At 32.0% G+C, this 19,790-nt stretch overlaps 1 protein-coding gene across 2 annotated transcripts in view; it reads left to right on the top strand.

Moving 5' to 3' along the window:
• Positions 1-5,862: 5,862 nt before the first annotated feature.
• LOC124372653 (thymosin beta-like) overlaps positions 5,863-19,790 on the top strand; it is a 29,285-nt gene continuing 15,357 nt past the window's right edge. The window contains exon 1 of one of the 2 annotated variants that reach the window (XM_046831057.1): positions 5,863-6,041. The gene's annotated coding sequence lies outside the window, so the exon portion shown is untranslated. The remainder of the gene's footprint in view (positions 6,042-19,790) is intronic. The other variant, XM_046831058.1, reaches the window with a different exon arrangement.

Here is a 19,790-nt window from a genome sequence, read left to right as displayed (position 1 = left end):
GTAAGCGGTCCCGACTCAGCCGAGGAATTTATATCATTGATATTCGCGCGGCGAGAAAGTGCAGGAACGAGCTGAGTAGATTAACAAAACCTTTTCAATAAAATATGTGTTTGGTGAATAATTAATGAATACAAACTATTATAATATGTTTACATACATGTGTTCTGTCAAAACTTATTATATTGTATTGTTCTACTATATTAATTTTCTATGGTTGTTTTGAGATTCTTAAATCCTTTATTCTGTTACTAAATTAACTGGGTTTTACTTTTCACTGAAATTTAATCATCTCATATACTTTAAATGTCAAATAGTATGTTTCCTGTTTCATTCTAATTCGAATTGAAATGGAGAAGTTTTTAAAACCTGACAAATTTGATACTGACCTTGATGTTAAACTCCTTGAGCATTCATTCATACACAAGGGCAACAATTACAATATTAAAATATCTTTGTGCTGTTGTCATACTGAAGCATCATTCCAAAATTCAACTGATGTCTGTTCTCTACCTCATGCTCAAGTTGAACCTCCTTTATTCCGTAACCTGACTGAAAACGACCGATTGCTACTAAGTCTCGTAGAAAATCAGTAAATAATAACATATTCATTTGGAATGAAGTTGAAAAATTATTAGCAGATTAGAGTAATATAAGAAATTTGATCGCCATGGAGAGCTCAGACTCTTTTTACTACTAATGAAAATCATAAAAGTTGAATGGTGATAGACTATTCTCAAACTATCAACCGCTTTACTCTCATAGATGCTCATCCTCTACCTAGCATAGAGCATGTTGTCTCTCAAGTATCAAAATATTCTGTTTAGCACCATGGATTTGCCTAGTGCTTAATCATTAAATTTCCATACGAGATGATGAAAAGAAATATACTGCTTTTGAAGCTGGCGGTAGGCTTTATCAGTTTACCAAAATTCCTTTGGGGTAACGAATGGTGTAGCTTGTTTCCAGAGAATGATCGACAGCATTATACAATCTGAAAATCTTGATGGAACCTTTGCATATTTGGGTGACATTACAGTGTGTGGCAATGATAAACATAAACATGGTAATAACCTAAATAAGTTCCTTGCTGCTATTAGACTATTAGACATAATCAGGACGGACTTAAACCACTATAAAATCTACCACTGCCTCCATATACAGCTTCGTTAAAAATAACTATTGGTATGCTATCGCATTATTCTAAGTGAATATCGTACTATTCAGACAAAATTCGAAGTTTAATACAAACAAAAACATTTCTAGTTTCATCTCAGGCTGCCTCAGACTTCGAAAACTTGAAACAAGAAATAATTAATAAAATATAAGTTTTGAGATGTGATATAAACATATGATAGTTTGTATTAATTAATTATTCACCATATTCACCCCTCCTTGGTAGGAAATAGTTTTATAGATATTTTGGAAGATGTATATTTCTTGTAGTTCGTGTTAAAGGCGGGTATTCAGAATTTTGAATTTGTTTAGTTGGTTTAAGGGGAATCAATGTTTTGTGACGGAGCGTATGAATTACTTGGTTTAGATGAATGAGGATGTGGTGCAAGATGACCACGATCCAGCGGAGAGCTACTAGTCACATCCATCATATATATATATATATATATATATATATATATATATATATATATATATCCCGATTTGATATTTGTGATTCTTCAGAAATATTACTGTCTGGTTGGTCCACTACCAAAACAGATTGATCTGTGTTGTTACCTTTTGAAAGTACAACGGCTTTGTCTCCTTTTGGAGCTGCCTGTTTCAGAGAAACTGTCCCCTCATCTCCGTTTCTGAGACGTATATTTGCATAATTGGGATTTACATCTATTACCTCGACCTCGTCTATCAACGAATCGTACTTGTTCTTTCTTACATTTCTCTTCAAGAACATTTTCTGATTCAAGTGGCCAGGTTAGTAAAGATTAGCCGTTTGAGGATTTCCTGGAATGAATAAACATTCGTTCATACGGTGTCGTATTTGACAGTGCATAGTAAAGACGTTATTAGAATGTAACGTAACTAGAATAGAATATATCGAATCATTTAAGACATACTTCCATTAATTTATTCTTAAATTGCGACTTTTCAGCAACAGTGTAATAGCTTTCCAGAATAGCGCCTGTCAGTATGAATATAAGAGGGCATTCCAAATAAACAAAACAGGTCACTTAACTTTTCCATTACTGTGCTCGACGTTATTTCGGGGAATAGATAAGCAAAAGGAAAGGCGAGAACTCGTCAACAATCATCAGTAAATATTTATTTTCGGAGTTTGTTGGAAATGGGCCTTTAAAAACTATGTTCAACCTTTCAAATGGAGCAGTTAATTAAATTAACACTGTTTCTTGGCGTTTTTAAAATCGAGGCTTTTTTCTGCACAGATTAGGCATGTAGCAGTTCATCTTCTTTATTTCCTCCAAATAATAAGGCAGATTCCGACATCTTACCCAGTGGGCCATCCTAGTAATCCCAGGATGACAAAGTTGAGCTTGGGGTTAATACAGTTTGTTGTTTTCTGTTGACCCGCAAACTCTGGTCAGTGTGTCATTTATCTAATTTTGTTTACCACGTCTGTAAACAATGTCGTATTTATAACAGGTAATTTCTAAGCGCCGTCTAAGTATCTTCTCATTTTAAATTTTACTAGAGTGACTATTGTGAAACATGAATTAGACAGATTTCTGGACAGTGATGAATCGGAAGTGACGACCAATCAGAAAGTGTCGCCACTTTCCCAAAACTTTTAACGATAGACTAGCGTGAGCTTTTTTTCTACTGCAGAGTGTCATTGTTCATTTGACGTCAAGGTTCTTCAGATAAATGCAACTGGACGTCCATTCTGTGAAAGGCTAGCAGCAATGGAATGCTCAGATGCATATGTTTTAACGTCAGACAAAGTACTTTCATCTATAGCAGAAATGGTGTCCAATAAAGAGGCAGCCACATTACTATCGCAATTCGTACTCCCAAATTGTTGAGTAATTTTATTTTCAACATTATATATATACGTGTATATTAAATAGGTACTGCATCAGATTAGAATTTTTCTCTGGATGGCGGTTCAGTTTGGAACTAATCCCAGGACTGTTAGATGGCTATAGTGAAATAGCCTTAAATTTTATGTCATAAGAACAGTGTTAGACCTTAAACACTTTAAGCGCTTATTTTTGGTCGAAGAGTTATGGGTGGTGGTGTCCCATTTCAAAGATATGATCATCGGAATGCATTTCACATGCATCGGAACGCTTTTTAGTGTTGCTGATCAAGTTTTGACTACAAGTGAGTATTTACGCTTTAGCCGGACTATCGTGGCCCCTGGACTTAGCACAATGTGGCAACGCTGTAGACCCATAGGCAACGGTGACCAGTCGCTTCCGATACTAACATGAGACATATTGGTCTTATAATTGTAAACGATAGTTTTTTAGATGAAAGTATGGGATGATGATGGATATATGCATTTTGGAGAGTAAATTTTTCTGATCATTTCCGTCTAAAAATTATTTTGGTCTGATAAGGTAGTACCTTAAATGCATAGTTCCTTTTTATTAAGATACTATTCATTTATTTTTATGTAAGTTCCCACTGTACCATAATATGCTGAGGAAAATTATTTTGATTTTCAGTCAGTTTCTGTTTGGCTTTAGATGAGTTGGGTGTGTATTAATATTAATACACATTCACTTATCAGTGATATTAATACTTGACATTAATATTAATTAACACCAGTGCAAAAAGCATTTTTGTCCTGCTTAAGTGACGTTTATAAATCATTTAGTAAATCACGCAGAATCGAGTTGCTACTACGTATCGCGGAAAGTTTAAAAACAAATTGTATATTGTTTGTTGTCCAGACAGTCCAGAGCGATAAAGATGCAGCTGGGCGGAAGTGCCGCGCCCACCGTGCGGTATTTCCTGTATATAACTTCATTTACGCAAAAAGGCCAAGGAGCCATGTGTTGGGTAGGCCCTAAACCTAATTTAACAATAATGTACAATAAGTTCAAGATTTTATTTGGGATGATAGTAAAAATATCGCAGTATATAAAAAGGTCTGAGGAGTGCGTATTAAGTAGGTATAGGCCTATCTTTAAATTGAGTAATCTCCCACAATTCTACTTACCTTACTAAACTTCTTTAAAAGATAATCACAAAAACGTTAACATGTTTTCTATTTCAAGTTCATTTGTACTGGTTCGCAGTATGGGTTTTTATTTTAGACATTTTGACAAAAATATTTAGAAAATAGTTGTATCACAATAATTGTATTTATAATTCTCTACATTTAAAATAAATGAATATGAATTCTGTGATTTGATTAAGTATCAAAAGCAGTTAGGAAACGAATTTCCGCGTCGTCCAAAACCTGTACTCTTGTCCAAATGGCGTATTCAAATGACGATAATTCTTGGCTGAGCGTTAGCGGATCTACTCCTCGAGGGGTTGATATCTCGAATACGAAATGACGTATGTAGACTTGAAATGTTGCATGAAGCTTCATTTCTGAATAGGCAACCTCTGACAGGAGTGTGTTTTTATTTATACCAACGTTGGGTTCCATGTCGCATTCACTCCATGGTATTTAGATGGGCATTTTTTACATTGCTCTTATGGGTAACCATATGAGATTTTAACATGTGACATAGATTAACACGTGTAGTCTAATTACCCCAACATCATCTTTTGGTGACTTGGTGTGTAGACTTTAATTATTTAACACTGCTGTGAAACCCAACTTAATAAACAAAATTTGAATGTATCATGTGACAAGATATCTCGTAAAATTTCATCTGTAGGCTTTAATTTTGCATGAAACTTTATTTACATATAGAAAAGAATAAGTTCTTTGAAAACCATCACTCAGTAGGTTGACACAATTTCTCTTTTGTCTGATGGAGGGATGTAAAAATGTATTTTCAGTATGGTTGTCTGTCTGTCCATCTGTCCGCAAAACATCTCAAGAATGAAATGAGCTATACACTTGAAATGTTGCATACAACCTGAACGTAGTCTGTTACACAACACGTCGTGTAGCGTACTCCTTATATTATATTGGAGCATGATTTATTATAAACTAATTGTTTGAACTCTTAATTCACATTATGGTACACTGTAAAACTGTGTAGTAAAATTCGTAATATTCCCAGAGTAATAAAAAGGCTAATAGGGAATTTGCCTCTCTTTTTTAATAAAAAATTAATTTATTTTGTTTTGTTGGCGTGCGTTTTTATTTCAAGTACTGTAATGATATAGAATTGCCAGAATCTTCAAAGTTTAAAACACCAAAATATTAAGTTAAAATGCAATAATGTTATTTTGTTGTCAAAAAATAACTTTACATTAAAATCTATATCACCATAAATACTTTACATAGTTATCTGATTCAAAAATAGATTACTACACCAATAAGAGTCGACTCCTGAATTTGTATTACTGTAACAAATTGTTTCTACACCACTTTACAGAAAAAAAGATCCATTAGTCTATTAGTTAACTCAAATATTTTCTATTTGAATTACTTAGTTTACTTTCGTAAAATTTACTACCTACAACGGTAAATTCAACGTTGCGTATATTCTATAACATAGGCTATTGTTGTAAAACTCGTTTAATTAGCACTATTTAACCCCTTACATAGTTTATAAAATAATGCATGTTATATTAAATCCGAATCAGATAAATATGAGGTCAATGTAACGCTATTAACGACGCTACCACGACTTGCCTATGAAAGGGAAAATAGCATACGCGCGCCACCTCACCCGCGCCGTCTAGCCAGATCGGGCAGTCACAGCTGTTGATTGATATAGCGATGGCGACTGGTGCTGACTCATTCTGCGCATGCGCATCATACATCTGGCGCTCCGTTGGTCCTTCTTCGGGCTAGGGCGGACGTAGTTTGGTTTCGTTGTACGTTGACTACCAGCTGCTGCAAGCGTTGTCACCGTGCCGTATTGAAATAGTGTTGTAGGTGTGGCCAGAGGCTCGAACTTAGTAGCTTTCTTTCAAAGGATCTGAAGTTATAGGTAAGTTTGCAAGTTGAAGTACTCTTTTATTATCCTGCTTACGAGTTTTTTTCTTTACTTAAAGTAGGTGCAATCTAGAATTAATTAATATTAGTTGTATGTCAAGTCAAACGGGCGTGTACAAAATAGTGCACATAGCAAAAATGCTTTGTGTTGTAACGGACGAATAAATGTCTCTAAATTCATGAAGTTCGATTATTTTTAAGGAATTAGGTTGTTATAAGGTTTCATAAAATACATGACTTAATTAATAACGTATTTTCTCATTTAATTTAGATGCTTATTGTTGGCAAATGGTATACATTTTTAACATTTAAAAATACGGTTTTGCATTCCCTTCATGGTAGATAAATAATCTTTATTATCATTTACTATATAAAGTTGTACAGTTATGAGGTATTTAGCCAACACCTCGTTATAGAAATACATCTTGTTACTATGAAATAGGTTCTCTAACTGTAATTAAAATGTTTCACAATAGTTAGAATATGTTACTAAACAATCTTGAAATTACATTTAAACTATCAAATTGCTTATTCTGTTGTTTATGTTCAATGTTACTCCTTGAAACTTAATTTTAAGAGTGTTTCTTTATTGGTTTAAAACTATTTAATACACAACTTCAAAGATTTAATATTAACTTTTAAACAAGTTTTGGCATAAGTTAGTACACTAATTAGGCATAATACTTAAAGTAAACAAATAAGTAGTTACAAAAAAACTTTGAATCAAAATGCAATCAAACAAGAAATAGAAAAAATGAGTAACTTAGGAAACTCAGGAATGAAAGTCTATGAAATATATAACAAGTAAACTAATAAAAACTTAATCAACTAAAGATTGAAAATGTAAAACATGACAGATAAGGGAAAAACATTAACCCATGAACTGGTGGTCATTTCCCCCCATGATGGCAGGCCATTTTTTAGTGTTTCGTACTTGTACTTTTGTAAAAAATGGAATTATATTTTTAATGTACATGTGTAATAAATTATTATTTCTAGGGATTGTGGAGAAAGCCTAATTATGGTATAAAATATTAAGCTAAAAAAAACCTGTAATTATAGTTTGCTTAATTTGTTAATTTTTGAGAAGTGGTGGGACTGTGCCTTAAGTGTGATAATTAAACATATTAGAATCCAATTTATCCAAGGCACCCAATTTATCCTTCATTTTATCTGTTTCAATATATTAGTAGCATATCTAGGTTCTCTTCAAGAAAAAATTAAATATATTGTAAAACCCCCAAGAAAGGCTAAGTTAAATTTGTTACCAATTATTTTCATAAATTTACAAAAAATGTAATTCTTACACTAAATATTTCCAAAAAACACCCAAATTTAGAGAATTTTATAAGGTACATAATAATAATAAAACTAATAACCAAATTTTAATTGTTTAATTTTTTACAAGTGATTGGACGTACCTGGTGAAGTATATATTAAATATTATAATCTGAGCTAGCCAATTTATTGCTGTTATCTAGTTTCAGACAATACAGAGCCAAATGGTGTCCAGGTTCTCTTGAAGAAAATTAAAAATATATTGTAAAACCCACAAATAGTAGACGAAAGGTTAAATTTGCTACTATGGGTACAATCATTTTCAAATATTAGCAAAAAAATTTTACACTAAATGTCTCCAAAATATACTAAAATATATAGGATTATATGCACTGCAAAAAATTAATAAGTTAATAATTATTGTCTGGTGTCCTCCAAATGTAGGCACATAGTTGTGTAAAGTGGTTACTAGAGCGACAGGTTTCATAAAATAAAAAGTTCCATCTTATGTAGTGTGGTGGTGTTGACTTTCTACTATATGAACTGTCAAAACGGATGAGTGTTGGATAGACGTTACAATGTCAACTGCTACTACAGAATTGATTAATAGCTTATACTGCCAGTTTAAGATAATAAATTGTAAAGATCGGGATTTAATTAAATGTTACGGTTTGCTCTAGTGTTGTTCTGTACACTGGCCACATAACATCATGTAGATTAATATTTTTGGTAAGGCTCTTTTTGACAGAAGTATTATCAAATCTACTTTCCTTTGTATAATAGTCACAAAAGAATTATGGAATTAATATTATCGGTTTTTCTAGAAGGTCTAGGTGTGGCTTATAGAGTCTATAGTACTTTTCTCAATTTTCACAAAGTGTTGCCATTTGAATGGCATTTTTCAGGCACCGGTTTTCTTATAGCCTACAAATTCACATTTCTCCACAATTACAATTTCACATTTTTCTTAAGTGATTGAGCCAATGTTCAAAAGAGTGGTTTAAAATAATGTACAGAGTTTGTATGGGCTAGGATATATAGTGAGTTATATTCATGGAAGAAATTATTCAGATAATCGTATATAATATTGTGTTGTTTTTAATTTGTTCAAGTTCAAAAATTGTTTAAAGTTGTGTAATTATGTAATATTTATGAGATCATTTACAAATGAGCTTAAATGCTGATGCATCTCAAACCTTATTTTATTTAGGATATAGACAAGTTGTAGTACATGAAATCTTAGCCAAGAATGTTAGTTAGTAGGCTGGGATTGTACTCGAAGAGAGAGAGTGAAGCGTACTCAATAAAAATTGAGAGCTTTGCTCCCTCTTCACAATCCCAGTTTGTATTTATCACTTTGTACGCCAACATCTTGATCCGATTGATCGGACCACCAAAGTCGATACGCAAACTGCCAACAACCCATTGATAACTGTTTAAGAAAAAGTTATTTTTAACTTTAGTTACAAGCTTTTAAAGTTTGTTTTGACTGTTTTGTTTTGTTTTGAAGTAAATATGGTATATATTTAACGATTTTAAGTTTTGTAACACTAGTCAGAGAACTTGCTACTGAGTGGCTTGTTGACCAAGTGCCAGATACAGCTGGAAATGACCCCCTTGACAAATTGTCAGATAGCTACGAATGACACTGTTCTGTGTGTAGCAAATCAAGTAATAAACAAGGTGGCAAAAAAAACAATTCATTGCAGAAATTGCAATAAAAGTGTTTACTCTACTAGTTACACATCTACCAGTTTTCTGTTGAATCAAATTTTGACATATACAGCTCATTTTTGAGTAAATTGATGTATACAGTAACACTATATGCTTTGCTCAATAAATAATTAAATCTATATATATAAAAATGAATGTTTGTATGTTTGTCCTTTATGGAATCGTGAACTATTGGACCGATCATGATGAAAATTTGTACGTATATGTATTTTTCCACGGAGAAGGTTTATATGCTATGCCCATTGATGTTATCCCTTTCCCGATTCAGGATTCCGCCCCACTGGTTACAGAAATACCCATAAGAAATGCATTGCAGCAAACATATGTTAACGTCTTTTCAAATTTTTAATCAGCTGTTCTTTGTATATTATAAAATATAGAGCTGTCAAATTATTTAAAATGTAAGTACAATTAAATAGTTATGAAGGATTAATATTAATCTATATATATAAAAATGAATTTTTGTGTGTTTGTCCTTTATGGAATCGTAAACTATTTGACCGATCATTACGAAAATTTGACTGTATATGTATTTTTCCACGAAGAAGGTTTCTATGCTATGTCTATTGATGTAACTCACCTCCAGGTGGCATTGCCAATGATAATAGTTTTAAAAAAGCGCCTGCACATTATAAACTGCAATTACAAGACAGTTACGAATATTTAATAGCCAAACACTATTTGAAGGCACTAAGTTATATTGTATATTTGTCTTGAAGATAAATGTTTGGTTGAACTTAAAGCTTGAGTGTTAGACCACTTTATAATAAAACACATGTACATGTACAATGGCTATAAACATATACAGATTTTCTTGATCGTGGCAACAAAGCAAACTCTACATCGATAAAAATGAATGTTTGTGTGTTTGTCCTTTATGGAATCGCAAAATATTAGACATACCATTATGAAAATTTCTATGTATACGTATTTTTCCACGGAGTAGGTTTATAAGCTATGCCCATTGATGTAACTCACCACCAAGCGGCGCTGCAAAAGATAAAAGGTTTAAAAGCGCCTGCGCACTATAAACTGCAATTACGAGACAATTACATATATTACATAGCCAAACACTATTTGAAGGCGCTAAGTTATTATGTATATTTGTCTTTAATAGACCACTTTATAATAAAGTACATGTACGTGCAAAACGGCTATAAACATAAACATATTTTCTTGATCATGGCAACAAGGCAAACTCTACATCGGCGTTTTAAATATAATTCAATTAAACCAGAAGTTCACATACACGGGCAAATCTTACGAAAAGCGTGCAAAGCCGCGGGAAACAGCTGGTTAAGAATAAACATTTAAAAAATGTCTGCAATATGTCAATTGCTTGCCAGTTGGAGGGTTAAAGTTCCAACAATTGTTACCAGAAAATATTATTGGTCACCTTGCTATATGGGCTGCCTGAAATGGATGAGATTGGTTAAAAATCCAAAACAAAGATACATGTACCTACATTAATAATACGTTAGACTAAAAAAGTTTTTAATTACCGGTACTTTTTATAATTAATTGAATCTTGTAAAACACAATAGAATCAAATTATAAAGGAATGTAATTCACTCCTTTACCTTTGGGGAGACTTACTAAGTGGCCTACACTTGTTTTTAGATTGTTACTATGGAATTATTCGATCTATTATCCAAATACGATAATAGATCGTAATAGATATATATGAATCTTAAAAAACAATAATTATAATAGATTAACAACAAGAATAATACATTACATTTTTTAATAATATAAATTTAACAATAATATTACTAAATAATAAATCCAATTATGAAATCACATTGATGTGAATACACATCAGAAATATGTTACAATATTTATAGATTGTGCGGATAGCAGTGAGTAACCGCTTTTGTGAAACCAAAGCCACATATCTAGAAATTTATCACGTAATTTCCTCATATTCATCGTAATTTACAAATTCTCAACAAATTAGTTACTTTTTTCTGTTAATTGTTTACATGAAAAATGACTGTAACTAATAAGTAGGAATTATACGTTTTGTTAGATAAATTGTAATATGGAATTATTCATTCGAATAAAAACAATCAAACCATTTGATAAAACAACCGAATAAAGAGTGTATGTAGAGTGTAGATGTGTATTAAAGTCTCTCCTAACCTTTGCTATATTTAAGTAGTGATCCTACTTAAGTTACAATGATGAAGTCTAGCTTGTCTAAATTAGCTAATTACAGACAGATGGCTTATATGTGTGTTAAACAAGTTTCAGAAAATTAATAGTTTGATAGCAAATCAACTGAAAATGATTTAAAGTGTTACTACTTAAATTAGGAGGATGAATTGTACTTTGGTTACATTAACTACAAGGGCTGTTTTTTCTAACATCCGATCATGCTCTGAAACAGCCAGTTATTAAATGGTACGAAAAAAAACAATGTCCATTAGTCAATAATACACAGCTTCACCTAACACCTCATTACCGAGTGTACATGACATTACAAAATGATTTAACAACATGTAAACATGGCTAATACGATTGATTCTCCTGCCAAGTGCAAAGTAATATTAGATTCTGGCAAACTGAAGGACCAAGTACTGCAGAAATTCGATGAAGCATGTCACGAGTAAGATATATAAACTGTATGGGAGATAGTCTGTGAATGGTGCAGACGGAAAAAAAGGAAAAGTGATGTTCATGAAGAAGGACGCAAGTTTGTCACAAAAGAAGTCCTTATTGCATGAATTGATCTGTAAGTTGAAGGCGTTGGGAGGTTTCTCATTAGTGAGTTATTGATGCATTTTCTGAAATTTAAAGATCAGCACTCTACACTTTAGTAAAAGAAAACCTAGAGTAGGCTACAAGGAACTGCTTGATGGGTTTCCAAGATGCTGTCCAATGACCTCAGAGCTTGACGAATGGCAGCGCCATTACTATTTATTATTCGTTATGAAGCTGATGGAACATTTTTTTGAAAAAATTGTGACATGTTACATGTACTGTAATAGCAATAGGCATGTTTCTGTGCAGTTACATAAAAAAACAGTTAAGTTTGATTTAGCTTTTTGTGTTGCTGTAATAATGTTTGAACTTTATTTTGAACATTATTTGTGTATTTCATTCCAGGACATAAATAATAAAGTATTGTTTTTGGGTTTAACAAAAATGTTGGAACATGTATACAGGGTGAGGCAGACTACCCATCCGTGATATACAGCGGGTGAACAGAGAAACCTACCTTCTTTGTTTGAACAAAAATGCCCATATTTTTACCACAAACAATTTAGAAAAATTATTTTTAACATCCAAAAATACCCCTAAATGGCACTTTAGGGTCAGAGGGGGGTGGTTAGGGGTAATTTTTTATAGATTTTAAAATGTAAATTTTTTGTAAATAAGGTTAGTTAGATAACATAATTGTTGGACCAAAATAGTTAGAACCTAGATAATTGTAGGAATAATAATTGCTTGCAGTATGTAACGAAGAAAAAATTTTAAAAAGATAAAAAAATGTATTCACTTAGAACCTATGGAAAATACAGGAGTTCAAAATGCTGTATTAATAACTCGTAAAACGAGTAGTAATAAAACAAAATGTAGTGAAAATATGTATTTTTGTTGTCATTTCTTAACCATTCTAGATAAAGAAAGCCAAACTTAAAATAAAAAAATGTAATATAGTATTTAAGAGTGATGTTGATAGATTTAATGAGTCATATTTTGCTATTTGAATATTTTAGATTTAACAAGTTTCAAATATTGTAAATTTGAACTGTTTAAAACATTTTAAAATTTACTGAAAAGTAACTTGAAAAATTTTGGATTCTGCTCAAATTTGTATTATGTAGCAGTATAAAAACTAAAACCATACAACTTTAACATATTAGACCACTCAACCTCTACTCTCCCCTGATTATTTTCCTGAATTCTTTGGGATCAAAATATGGGAGTTTTCGTTAAAAAGACAAAAGTAGATTTCTTGGTTCAAATGCTATCCATAGTACCACCCATATATATGCCACCCGTTCGCCTCGTATATCTTAAAACCATAAAATCAAGATGTGGTTACATAAATGACATTTTGTATAATCTTTAGGCTTCTGAGCAATTAAAAATTGTAATACAATAAGTTCATCTTTCTTAATTCTTTGCTTACTACTATTAAGTATAAACTATAACTATTTTGTATGGAAGGTTTTTGATCAGACCTTCAATAAATTATTTGCACCCTCGTGCCGTCTCAAGTTATATATTAAACATACTAATAACCTCATAACAATCAGTTAAATTTCTAATTAAAAGAGTGTAATCTTATTTTTTATGTTTTATCTTGGATTTTTTATTTTCAAACTACAGTATTTGTTATGACATTTTTTCACCTCTTAGAAATAATTATATAAATATAGTATAATATATAATTGTAATTTATTACCAGGATAATAATTTAAAGATGTATTATTATTATGTTCAAAACCATAATGACATGTGAAGTCCCATGATTGAAGTCACTTTCCAGTAACTTCAGCCAACCTGAGTAATAAAATGAATTTTGTCACGGACAAATCTCAACAAAAACTTGCACATTGTCCGATACCATGTATGGTCAAACATGATGTGTTGGTGGTACGGTCCCAACGGCAATTTCTGCCCACTGCACCATATTTGTCGTTTCCAATAACAGTTAAATAAAATTTTTATTCTTAAGAGCTTTATTATGTCACAATTTTAAAACATTTCAATTTAATTGATTTATGGACATGGTAAGTGTATATAAATTGAATGAGTTTACAAAATAAATAGCAGAATATAATTAATATTGTAATTAGGAATTACAAGTAACATAATTATGCTTGTATATTGTCCGCTGTGGCCCTTTATTTTTATACAGTACTGTATTAGTAACATTAAGTTTATCCTTTTTAAACTTTTTAAAGTCCGAATTGAGCAGAAAAGTCTTCTAATTCTACTTTACTTAAGCCATATGGTGTTCAGTTGAAGCAGCAGGTCAGGTCAGGGTTAAGACATTCTCCAGCCTTGACATGTTAGGACAGATCCAATCTTGGCTTATACATTTTTGTAGATGAGCTAAAACGTATAATTCACCAAAAAGCAGCACTCAAGAATTATTAAATGTGTACAAAACTTGTGTCTAGAAACTCTACTGTGTAAATACTCTGTATGCCACAATTAGTACGGTAATAATAAAAAAAAGGTGATGTAACTGTTTGAGTATAACAGTTTGATAAGTTTATTGTTTATTAATTTTAAGTTCACTTGTAGGTTGCATCTTGCGCTTGCAAAACATAGTCTATTCGTATATATCAAAAAATTGTTACTAAGAAATTTAATTTATCGTACTAAAGAATTTGTTAATTTAATACTGTATAATGTTAAAGAAAATTCACATTTTATAAAACTAATTGTGGTTGCTACCTTATTTTAATAATCAGTAAAATAACGAGTGATAATTATATAAACATTTTATACAAAATAATAATACTACTTTAAAAAAGTATTAAATAATTAAGTTAATAAAAAGTGTTTTTCAATTATGTTATAAAGGACTGAAAGAGTAAAATAATTTTTCTTGCTTTCAAACAGATTCATACTCCCATTTTGATTGTACTTAAAATGCAGCAGTACTTTAATTAATTTTAAAATATTTGTAAAATTAAAAACAAAATCCCTGGAGCATAAGAAATGGATAAATGTTGCATGATTGATCTTGTTCTCATGGTTTTTGTTTTGATGTGGAAAATGTTTGTTTTCGGTGAGAAATGTAGGCCTACTTATATCACACTTACATAAATAGTATGAACTTACTTTGTTTTTGCTATAACAAAACAGAGTTTGTCACTACTGTATATATATATATATATATATATATATATATATATATATAAATAAAAATTGAATCACAAAAAGTACTTGCTCCGTCGGCAACATATACACCTAGAAATATGAACATTAAGTTAAACAAACATCTAAGTTTCATTAAAAATTGTTTGTCTTTTCTGAATATTCCCAGTTAACAGAAAGGACAACTCTTTGTCGTGTTGAACAAAGTTTATTTCTACATAATTTTAAGCAGTTTTACCTAGATTTATTATGTTGGAAATAATGAGCTGTGTTTTTGATTCTTTTGAGTATAGGAAGTATATTTAATATTTTGTTTAGAGTTTTGTTTGGGATAATTCATATAACATGGTGTGAAAGTTAAGAAATTGATTTTTCAGAATAATGTTTAGGCTGATTCCACCTCTCTGTCAAAAGTAAAACATAGCTTAATTTAAAATTTGATTATAATATAATTAATGTAAATAGCCATACAGTGAACAAAAATTCTTCTGGTCAGAAATAGATTATGTTCTGTTTATTATATCATAGCACTTTTACTTTATACAAAAAAGCATTCCAGTTTGTACTGTAAATAAATGCATGAACGTGTAGTTTTAATAAAGAAACGTAATATAATTCTGCTTAGTAAAGTGATTTTGTACAAACAGAAATATTGCTCAGTGTGTTCTTTATTCTATAATAAGTGGAATGTTAAGACTTGGTAATCATTGGTCACAAAAGGTGTTGAACAAGCACTAGTGAGTCATTTAGACTACTTAGTCATGTTTTATCACTGCTATTCTCTCTCCTCTCTCTTTTTCACAGATAACAAAAGTCATTATGGTACCTCAACAAAAGACACCTCATTCTTTTGTGTTATATTCTTTATTATTGTTAGCCAGTGTATTGTAAGAAAATATCAGCAAATTAAATAACTTCTCTTATTTTCATAAAATGTCTGTATTTTTCATTAATGTGTAAAGAAACACAAAAAGAAAAAAAGCAATACACATATTGTGTGAATATACAATATACAGTAAAGCTTACTTTAAATGATTAATGTACTAAGTTATTTGTACATATTGCTCTCTGTAAAAAAAATTGTATCAGTCTATTTAAATACACTATTAATGCTGACTAAAGTTCTGTACAAATTATTTTGTATTTATGAGTCTTTTGTCTCTTGAGTTAAAATTTGTCTGAAATTAAATCGCAAAAATCAAAATTAATATTTCATGTCTATTTTAAGCTGAAACTAAATTAGTCATACCTTCAATACACCTTCTTTTATTGAAATTGTAGCCAGCTAATATATTACTTTGTTATTCATTGTATGAAGGGGTTCACAATGTTTATAAATAGGTATTAAAATATCTGATTTGTGCACAAATCGTGTCTAAATTCAAAAAGAGTTTTATTTTAGGATGTAAAGTGCTTTATGCATTTATAGTTACAAAGTTTGATTTTTAATTGTACCATTGTTGTAAAAAGGGATATCATAGTTTAGGAATGGAATTTGACCATACTATGCACAATTGTATGATTTCTGACAATTTTTATCTAGATGTCAAAGTTAGCTAGTTGGTGTGTTTAATTTGGAAAGTTTTGTTTATACGAACGAGGGTCGTCCATAAAGTAACCTCCGTTTGGGCGTGGCGCGATAAGTAGTGGGGGTAGCGCCGCCATTCTTACATCGGTGTGCGCAGACGTTCAGTACGCTTCTAGCTGTGCAAGGGAGAGAATCGTGCGATCGCGCGTTCTCTTGTTACAACGTAAAAACATGAGCGCTATGATAGAAAATCCCGCCAAGTGCGAAGTACGTGGTGTAATAAGATTTCTGTGGTCGAAAAGTTACACAGCAGCTGAAATTCATCGTGAATTGAGTGCGGTGTATGGCCCAAACATTATGAGGGAAGGTGTAGTCCGTCAATGGGCTTTTTTTTTAAATGGAAGAACGAACGTTCACGGTGAAGACCGGAGTGGTAGGCCATCTCTCGTCAGTGATGACTTGGTGAACAAAGTGGATGAGAAAATTCGCAAGAACCATCGCTTCACAATCTCGGAACTTTCGGATCATTTTCCTGAAACCTTTTACTGTGAAACCTTAAAATGGCTACGACGAACGATTCAAAACAAGCGCCATGGTCTTCTGACATCTGGTGTTGTGTTTATCCATGACAACGCCCGCCTTCATACAGCTCAAAGAACAACAGAACTTTTGGAAATTTCAAATGGGACGTTTTTGACCCACCCCTCTACAGTCCGGACCTGGTTCCCAGTGATTTCTATCTTTTCCCGTACATGAAGCGGTAGCTTGCATCTCAGAGGTTTGCGAGTGATGAAGAGCTTCAAAACGCTGTGACAGGTTGGCTACGTTCTCAGGCGGCAGATTTTTTTAAAGACGGAATTTCAAAAACTGTTAAAAGATATGATAAGTGCTTGAATTTGTATGGTGAACATGTAGAAAAGTAGAGAAAAGCTGTAGTTTTAACATTTATATAATAAACTTTTTGTATCTCAACTGGTTTATTTTTTATTTCAAAACGGAGGTTACTTTGTGGACGACCCTCGTATATTCTACAATAGAACACACTTAAAAACACAAATAATCTTATTTTAAGTATAAATTCAAATAATTTTGTGTTTTTTTAAGTGTATCTTATTAAAAAATTAATATAACAAAAATGCTAACTAAGTTTTTACTTATTAGTATATTGTAAGAAACAACGGGCATTTCATTAAGTTTTAAACATTGTTTAAATCAATAATACTGTTAAACCAAATTTTAAAATCAAATTAGAATAGTTGAGGAAATTTTCCAACAAGATATAAATAACAAAATGTTTGCATTTAATTAAAAACACCCATTGACATAAAAACATGAATGTCTAGTGTGTCAGAAATCAGATATTTTGATTCATTTGAAAAAATATACAAGAAAGAAAATTATAATAAAGTAATTAATATAAAATGTTCTTGATATTGATAATGGTAAAAAATGACATTGATTAAAATACATATAATTATTTTATTTCAAAGAAAAGTTTTGGCTAAAATCTTGAACTCTGTAACCCTAGTGGAGACAATGCTAAACTCCTATTGTCTAAAGGTTTGTCTTCAGCCATCTCAAGGTCAAAGACCAGCCAGCAGCCAGGACTCAAACAGATTTGAAATGAAATCAATTGAAGAGCCTCCTCAGAGGATTATCTTGTAACAAATATGGGATTCAAAGAGGGATTTTATGCAATTTTTGTTGCTGTTTGTATGCTCACAGTATATATATACAGTATTATATATATATATATATATAATATATATATATATATATATATATATATACAGTGTCGCTAAAAAGTTTAGGGACAGGCTTAAAAAAAACACAAATTTCTGACAAAAGTTTGTTTTTTAATGGAAACAAATATTTAAATTATACAAAATAGTAAAATGGACATGAATACATACAAATCAGTAATCAATAGGTCCTCCATTAGCTTTATAACATTCTTTGATCCGTTTTGGCATCGAATCAATGAGTGTCAGACAGTCTTCCTTCTTGATACTCCGCCATATCTGTGCCAACATGAACTTCAGTTCAGCTTTGTTCTTGGGTTTGTTCTTCGCTAGACGACTGGCCATGGTATTCCATAAATTTTCTATCGGATTAAGATCCGGGCTTCGTGGTGGCCACTTCAGAACCTCAACATCATGATTACTGAACCATTCTTGTGTGTGTCTTGATTTGTGGCACGGTGCATTGTCTTGTTGAAAGATGTAATTTTCACCAAGCAATTTATTGGCAGATGGTAACATGAATTCTTCTAGAGTTTGACAATATTTAATACTGTTCATTGTGCCTTCAACGAACTGAAGCTCCCCAGGACCCTCACTTGAAATGCAACCCCATATCATTACTGCTTCGCCACCGGCCTGAACTGCAGGCGCTACACATGCTGGTAGAAATTTTTCAGTATTGGTACGTCGTACCCTAACTCTGTGCCTTGGAAATAGTTCAAAACGGCTTTCATCAGAAAACAAAACACGCCGCCAAGCTTCTTTTTGTCCACCCTAATCGAGCCTTGCACCAAACTTGGCGTGTCTTTTTTGGCCTTGTCATTTAACAAAGGTTTGCGGATAGCGTAAAATGATTTCATACCTGCATCTCTAAGTCTGGAACTCACAGTTGCTACACTCACATTGTAACGATCATCATCTTTTTTCATGCTGCTTAGTAAATCAGGTGCACTTGCATTTCGGTCCTTTTTGCTCATCACGAGTAGCTTACGATCCTGCCGAGGCGTGGTTTTACGTGGCCTACCACTCCGCGGGGCATCAATCACGGTACCGGCTAGGTTAAAACGTCGCACTGTATTTTCAACACATGTTTTAGACACATGTAAACTTGGATGCAATTGTTCGGTATGAACTACCGGTTTTATACATACCGATAACTTGCCATTTAATGTCCTCGGACACAGATGAGCGGCCCATAATCACAGCTTTAACTTTCACAAAACAGCGAAATAAACAAATCACAAAGAAGATTGCAGTACAACTGTCACAATGGCAGTGTGGAATGCGCGCGCAGGCTTGTTTCACAAAACAACCGCCAGAGGAACAATGACGTGCAGACCGCATGTCTGTAAATGAAGGCGTCTACTTGTAGAAGCGAAATTAAAACTCACATTTTTTGTTATAAAATGTTCGAAAATAAAAATTTTATTTGTACCCTGACCAGTTGAGTACAAAATTTATTTGTAACATGACATATTTTTTTAAATGATCATCATATTATAATAAAAGTACTGTGCAAGTTTCATTACAATATGGCAAGCCGTTAAGAAGTTATAAAAATAAAATATCTAAAAAACAAGGTTTTTTTGGCAGTTCCTTAAAATACATTAATGCATGCTTC

Source organism: Homalodisca vitripennis, unplaced genomic scaffold (genome assembly GCF_021130785.1).
Source record: "Homalodisca vitripennis isolate AUS2020 unplaced genomic scaffold, UT_GWSS_2.1 ScUCBcl_3686;HRSCAF=9365, whole genome shotgun sequence".
Taxonomy (NCBI): Eukaryota; Metazoa; Arthropoda; class Insecta; order Hemiptera; family Cicadellidae; genus Homalodisca; species Homalodisca vitripennis.
This window is presented reverse-complemented; position numbering and strand designations above follow the sequence as displayed.